Source organism: Etheostoma spectabile, chromosome 6 (genome assembly GCF_008692095.1).
Source record: "Etheostoma spectabile isolate EspeVRDwgs_2016 chromosome 6, UIUC_Espe_1.0, whole genome shotgun sequence".
NCBI classification, from domain to species: Eukaryota; Metazoa; Chordata; class Actinopteri; order Perciformes; family Percidae; genus Etheostoma; species Etheostoma spectabile.
In genome coordinates, this window is record NC_045738.1 from 28431318 (window position 1) to 28439321 (window position 8004).

The window sequence follows — 8004 nt, forward strand, 5'->3', positions numbered from 1 at the left end:
CAACTGTGGGGCGATTGGCGAATTGGATATGCAGCTTGCTTCACAATGGCAGTCGTAATTGAAATATGGTACGTGTGAGTGGAAGATTACATTAAAGCTCCTAGATAATCACCTGACAGGGGAGTCATTGAATCGACAATCTGCCGCGGAGTTTCGGGGACCGGGGCCAGAGCGAACAGACCGAGAGGGGGAGGGCGATGCGGTAGGGGTAAAGGAAGGCATCAGGCGAGAGTTAGAAGAAAGGAAAAAAAAAAAGCTTTTGGCTGGATCACTTATTCAGAGCAGTCCTGGATTGCCAGCCTGGCATTCCAGGGCTCTTTCTATCACCACATTTATACCCCGCTTCCTCCCACCCGCCCTATTCTCTCTTAGATGCTCACCCCTCCACTGCTTTGAGCAGACCACTTCCCCTTTAAGAGCTAACAGATGGCTATCCATTGCTGTTACATTTTATCCTCTTTTTCATTCATATTTTCATTGCTTTTTTTATTGTGGCAAAAGGACACCTCTCCAGTCCACACTGGCACACAAGGCTGCCTACAATTGGTTGAAATAGAGCTCAGATTAATTTAGATTGTGTAATGTTGGTTATTTTTACTTCACCTGTGAGGCATCCTTTTTATAAAAAAAGGAAGTATGCAATGTGTAACATCACATGATTAACTGGCATATATGTTTTGATTTCTCTGAAACATCCTCACACCACTCTGTGAAAGTCCTCTCACTTCCTCACGCTGATAGACAGCAGGAAGGGAAGTGTTATTTCACAACAAACGCACACGTCCATGCACACACACACACACAAACAAACACACACACAGCACATTACTGGAAAACTTATAGAGAATGTACTAAAGATGCTCCCGTTCATCCTCTCCCCCATGCACGCTGCAGACTATCAGTGCTGTTGTTGTTACTGAGGAAAAAAAAAAAACTTGCAGGTGCCTCCTCTCTTTTATCTACTTCTGCTCTCACCATTATCTTATATTTGGGTATCAACACACAGACTGTGCAGCCCGATAATATGCAATTAAAAACAAAGATCATTAAAAAGTTATTGGTGTCTGCCTAATTACTATAACTTTACCCTCCTTATAATGAGCGTGCATGGGTATCGATTCAAAGCAAATCTCCCTTTCCTCCTGGAAAAAAGCAGGTAGTTACTTTGTGTTAAATCATTAATATAGTAATGATTTTTCCAGAACACTCTCAATTAAGACCAGAGCAGAAAATGACCCAGGGGAGTTGAAGCTCACGCTCTTAAAAGTGTGATGTTCCAAATTTATCCCGGCTTCTCTCACCAGAGAATATGGATAGGGCCGAAGCCGTGTCTCTGAATCATTTAAAGTGGAGCTTGTTGATTAGGATGTGTGTATGTGTGTTTCTGTGTTAAGGGTCTGCACCTTTTAATGTAATACAGTATGTACTAATACACTGCACTGCATACGCAGGTGAAAAGCAAGCAATGGAAAGTGATGCTGCGGTGCGGTCTGACCTCCAGTAGGCTATGAAGAAAAGTCGGGCAAGGAGCAAAAATTCATGAAAAATAAATAATTCCACTTATGTAGGTAATAAATTAAGTAAAGTTGATATATAGAGTGTATCCTACAGAACCCATCTGAAGGTTTAACAATCATTAATGTACCCACATCTAAAACATCCATGCCTTTATTTATTTGATTAAGGCATTTCTTATGATACACTTAAGGCAACAAAGAGGTGAATGAAGAGAATCTTAATTTGTTTTCGGTGTGTGTTTTTTCATGGGACTGTGGATCTTTCAGAGTGCCCATGGTTAGCATTTTCCACATTTTATCGTGTCATGCAGCGTCAGACTTGCACCGTTCTGGTCTTGGTCTTGACTCAGTCTTGCCCACCTTAGTTTTGATCTTGACTTGGTCTCAACCCTTCAAAGCCTCGGTCTTGCCTTGGTCTCGATACACTCTGGTCTTGGTCATGAAATGGTCTAGGTTTTTCAAGTTTCATTTTCAATTTCTTACAGTCTACTGCATTGAATGGTCCACCTAAGTAAACACCTTCCCGTTTTGACTACAACACTGGTAGTGGGTCTGGGTTGTGGCAGAGTTGGGTTCTGCAGTGACCTCGAAAACAGATTCACAATACAATGGATGAGTAACTGTCCATCTTTGTAAACATGTAAAACGTACTCCTAGGAAGCCTGTTACCTGTCCTATCTTGGCCATGTCTGCCATTACAAGAAATGTCACCTCTTTTGTGACTCATCACAAAGGAGGAAATGGTGCACACTAAAACTTTTCCCTTCTTACATGACAACATACAGTGTTTCTAAATTGTACTTTAGTACATTTACTTGAGTAAACATACGTAGTTACTTTCCAACACTAACATACTGTTAATTTGGCAATAGTAACCATGTAAATCATCTTATTTTACTGTGCTAGCATGCTAACATTTCCTAACTACCACTAAACACAAAGTACAGACGAGGCTGATGGGAATGTCATAAATGTAGCAGGTATTTGGTCATAAACCTAAGTGTTGGACAAACTGAAACAGAGACCTGATGAAAGGAATCATCACAAAGGATTAATCGGACGGGAAACACGAAGATGTGCATCAAGTTGCATGGCAATCCATGCAATGACTGTTGAGATGTTTCCATTAGGTTAACCTCACTGCCAGTCAAAGAAATCTCAGATGATCTCCAAAGTCATCAGGATTAATTGTCTTGGAACCAATGTCTGTACAAAATGTTGTGCCACTTCAGTGAGTAGACGTTAGAGTGGACGAAACACTGCGTATTGTCATTGACCTGCTAATGGCGGTAGAAGAAATGACAGTCAGCTGAGCTTATGTCTAGGTCTCAGTGTAAATCTCCTGATCATTATCACCCTCTTGATATAGCGAATGGTAAGGTAAGAGTCCAAAAATTTGAAAAGATGAAAGACTTGCGTCTGTCATGGTTTGCAGGTTTGCATACATCAACTGGCTTGCCTTTGTAATTCAAATCCTGCTACTCTGTGATCTCTGACCCATCTGAGCCCCTCCCCCACTCGACTCCCCCAAAATGCTCCAACAATTAGATCATTTGTCCTTCTATTATCTCAACACCTGCAAGAAAATCTGTCTCAATTTTCCCCTCTGCTTCTGATCTGGCCTCCCTCCCGTCTTCTTCTGTGTCTGTCAGGAGGCTCCCGTGCGCTGCCATCCCACCATGCATCGTGCCCATGCCAAGAGTCTGTGCCAGTTCACACCCCTTTAGCACCGAATTCTTGTCGTGACCATGCCTTTTCTTTTCTTTGCACTCTTTTGAAGCCCATGTGCCAAACGCACACAGGGCTCAAGTAGCGATACACACAAACATCTCTCTCTCCCTCCTCTCACTCAGACCCATAATGTACACTAAGTGAGGACCAGGAGGGGTTGGAACAAAGAGACTTTTGGGGTTGGGCAGTGATTCGTTAGAGTCTCCATAACCACAGTTTAGAGCAACTTTCTTTTGAGATGCGTGGCATTTGACTCCTTGTTCCTTAGATTAGGACATCTGGTACAGTGCGTCATCTTTGTTTGATTTTATCACACGTCAAGAGCCATTTTCACTTGGTATAATGTCATTGCCTAGGTAACCAGAAGGTTTTTGGCAGAACGCAGAAACGGCCAATTTGTCAATGGAATGTGTGAAGTGTCAATATAAATCTATCTAACCCCTCTGGGCCCCGTTAGTGAGATCATTTTTCATATGCATATGAGAGTGTTTGGTTTATTTTCTGTACTTTCTCTTTTTTTCTGTACTTTGCGATTAGACAATGGCGGAGGAGAGGGTGCATAAAGCTGGTTTTGTGGGAGAAAGCAGTGTGTTAGGATTTAGGGGGTAAGAACAAGTGTGGTTAAATAATACACATCAGATAATTATGGCGTGTTTATCATGCAATGGTTAATGTTGTTGATGACTCTGTTAGATTTAGGGATGGGTCATTTCTTTGGAGTAGTTTGTTCAAGAAACATTGTGGTTTGGGTTGAAATAGTCCCGCTTTGCCAGACACTCCTCCACAGCGCTGCCAAGGAAAGTCTGGCTAGTCCAAATTGAATTCCAGGTCTGGTTTATTGGCATTTCTTTAAGCCAATCACAATCGTCAAAGCAAAATAGCCTCTGGAAGGAACTTGTTTTGGTGGAACATGTGTACGTTCAAAGGTTGTTTTGGTCGTGCAACAGAAAACTCAGATTGGACAGATAGTCTAGCTAGCTGTCTGGATTTACCCTGCAGAGATCTGAGGAGCAGTTAACCATAGTCCTCAGAAATCCACCAGAGTTTAATATTCCAACACAAAGAAAACAGAAGGTACCTGACATCCGGCCGAAAAGAGTGACACCCGACAGAATTTCCGGCGGCATCGGAGCAATCCCGGAAGTGGAACGTCGTGGATATAGAAAAGTGTTGAGACTACTACTTCTGATTAAAATTAGGAACGTTGAACAAACACAGGATTTTCCCTCAGGAGACTGGGGTTTGTGTCCTATGCAAAAGTCAATTGAATCTTATGTACCTTCCTCCATGACACAATGACGACCATAACGTCACATTACGTCCTCATTTGATTAGTCCCTGTCCCTGATGGATTACTAACCCTGACCCCAACCCTAAACCCTAATCCCCTAACAATGTACTTTTGTTGCCTTAACTTAAGGCTAACTAGTTCCGCTGAACAACATTTTCTACATGGTCACATAAATACAGCCACATGATAAAACCACCACTATGCGGCAGAACATAAAAAAGTCCTATGTGTGGTTTTTGAACTAGACCTGTAATGTTGTTTAGGTACGAGGATGTGTTGTTCATGTGGCAACTAGAGAGCCTTGTCACTCAAGCAATATTATGAGCGTTGACATCCTTGTGGGGCACTTGCTCAAGCAACTGATACTGTTGTTCTTTTTTGGGTGGGACCTATTTAAATTCATTGAATTGCTATTGCAGAAAAAATGCAGACCATAAATATATAAAAAAAAAAAACTGGTTTGAGTTCATTGAAATGGTTAAGATTTTGACTTTAAAGAGTGAAAACAAACTGACTTAAAGAAAGAGCGCAGGCAGTAAAAATCCTAAATATACCAACAACATGGGATAAAGTCAAATGGAGGTCCATGACCTGTAAGGATTTTTTTTACTTGAGGGTCAGTGACATGAAAACGTCGGAGCACCGCTGCTGTACATACATACATTATGATAGCTGAACATCAGTGTGTCACAACATGGCATTTATGTTCATGTGACATTATCAAAATGCTCCTATGACAGCACACCAATTATGAATGGTGACGAGACGACAGCGGAAACATTTTGCACTTTCACTCTCGATGACATGACCTTTTACTATGAACTTGCGTTCCTCGTCACCTCCTGTGCTTCCCCCCCCCCCCCCCTCTCTGTCTCTCTCCTATTCATAGCTCCATCTTTTCTGCTTTCATCCCAAGGTACATCCCATTTATAGATGCTTTGTTGTGGAGGCTTGTGAATGTTTTTTCACCGCTGTTATTTATTGGCCGTTGACAGGGCCATGAATTCTTGGCCAAAGTGAAACTCATATTGTTATCAAAAGCATAAAATTCCTTTCACTTTAGGTGTCAGAGCAGAGACAAGAAAATGAAACAGGTACTCATAAAGGTAGCGGGTGTCATAAATCAGCTGGAAGGGCTCGAGGAGGGTAGACGCTTGATTAAATAAGGGGAATTAGGTATTTTTGCAAAAGCGGGAAATAACATTGATCTATGCCCCTGTCAGTGGTGAGGCTTCACACTATTGTGTATTTTTTTTTTTTTTTTTTGTTTTGTTCATCTTTATAGTATATCAATCACGCTCTGGGTGAATGATATGAGTGAGAGAAAACACAGCCTCCTTTGGCATGCCATGGGCTCTGTAGCTGGAAAACTAGGGACAGACTTATGCAGGATCTGAAGATCTTGCCATCTCCGTTTTCCTCAGCTTCGTTTACCAGGACATGTGTGAAATGAGCCAATAGGACTACTGTTTTTCTTACAGCGCCATGGGCATCAAGAGGCAATTTAAGGTCAGTCAGGGGTGAGACACTGCACTAGTTTATACCAGGGTGCAATCAAATTTCATTGTGTTTTACGGAAAATCACTTTCGGGAAATCATTTCTATTTTTCCACTGAGTGTCGGTTGTCCATTATAAAAGAAGCCTTGTTTTTAGGAAAATCTAATGAATCTTCACACTTCACACTACTAGAAAAATTCTAACACAAAAGCATTCCTTTTCTTTTAGCGGACTTCTAAAGAATCTGGACCAAGTGCAGCATGTAACCAGGATAGCAAACATTAAATAACACAAGATTTAGTATGTTCTTCAGAAAGCATAAGGAAATAATTTAAAGTGGAACTCCACCAATTTTACACATCAACATCTGTTTATTGGGCGCCCGGAATGCTTCGTTGGTAGAGCGGGCGCCCATATATAGAGGTGTACTCTTCAACGAAGAGGGCCTGGGTTCGACTCCAACCTGCTGCATGTCAGTCCCTCCTCTCTCTCCCCTTTCATGTCTTCTGCTGTCCTTTCAAAATAAAGGCAGAACATGCCCAAAGAATAATCTTTAAAAAAAAAAAAACTAATAATAATCTACTTATTAATCTTGTGGAGTACTGCATTTGGAAAATTAGTTGTATGAAGCCTTTTGTAGGTTTGATAAAGTAATGTAAAGTGACATCAAGTTAGAATAAAACCAAACCTCTGGGGTTGTGGAGTTAGAAAGAGTTGAGCTTACCAGACCTCTGTAGCCCGCTCCTCAACCCTGCTTTAGGCTAGAGGCTCAATGCTACATGAGCAGCTACTAGCATAACACACACCTGAACATCCGACCAAAGTATTGACAGCCAAGTTGCATTGTGGGTAATGTAGGTGGCCGGTTTTGGCAAAGAATAAGAATAAGAGGAATAAAAGACACAATGTGTCTGGTTCTGCTGCACCAATTTAGATCCATAAAAAAACTGTTTTTTTTAAAAGTGATTCTGAAAATGTAATGTGAGTGCAATGCGTAATCTGTAGAGCATCCTTTTAAACACATATGTAAACAGTCAAAAGAAGAGCTTACTCATGACTATAAAACCTCCCTCTCCCCAAAACCCTCCTTGGAAAACAGCATCAGAAATGGTTGACAGCTGTTGAAATCCAGAGGTGTGACTTATTGTCGATGACACATCTCTCTCAAAAACTAATTCTTCAAAGCAACACTTCTCTGTTCCAGGTTGCTCTTCCTAAATGTATAATTTCACTAACGTCCCCCACTATGATTTGGAGGTGTCTGCATGGCTGATAGATTCGGTGAACTCTGAAGAGTGGGGTGACGACCTTCCACCTCATCCATCACCCGCTGATGGACATGGGAAGCCGGTCCCTGACAGGTTCGGGGGTAGGCTGGGGTGGAGGGTACAAATGGGGTTAAGGATAGGCCGGAGAGGGATCTCGGTTACCGTAGCACGGTGGCTGAACAAACAGGGTGGGGGGCAGGATTGAGGTCGGGATATGATTGAGGTATTAGATGGACCACAGCCAGCCTGGTTGAGTGTGTGTGTGGGACGAAGATGGATTATCTGACTGTTTTCTTCATGTGTTACATGTGACAAAACGCAGTACGTCATTTGCCTGAATCTTACTTTTTTTTCCTACATCTTTTTTTGTAACAGTACAGGACATGACTAATTTTGGTACAGCTGACATTTGTGAAAGAGCCACCCAGACCTGTACAAATGATGAATCTGGTAATCAGGAGCAGTGTCTCTCCATTGTCCAAATCTTGCAGAGATGTAATGAGCCTCTGAGGGCCACTTGTTTCTTATACACCCACTGAAACCAGGACCAACGTCATCAATCTTCAGAGTGACTGAAGTGAAGTTGACTTCTGTCTGAAGGTTGCTCCCCTCTGTTGATTTCTTCTCAGGAGCTCAGTGGGAAGCCCACGTTCCCGTCCCACGCCGGGAGAAGAGAGAGAGAGAGGGGGAGAGAGAGAG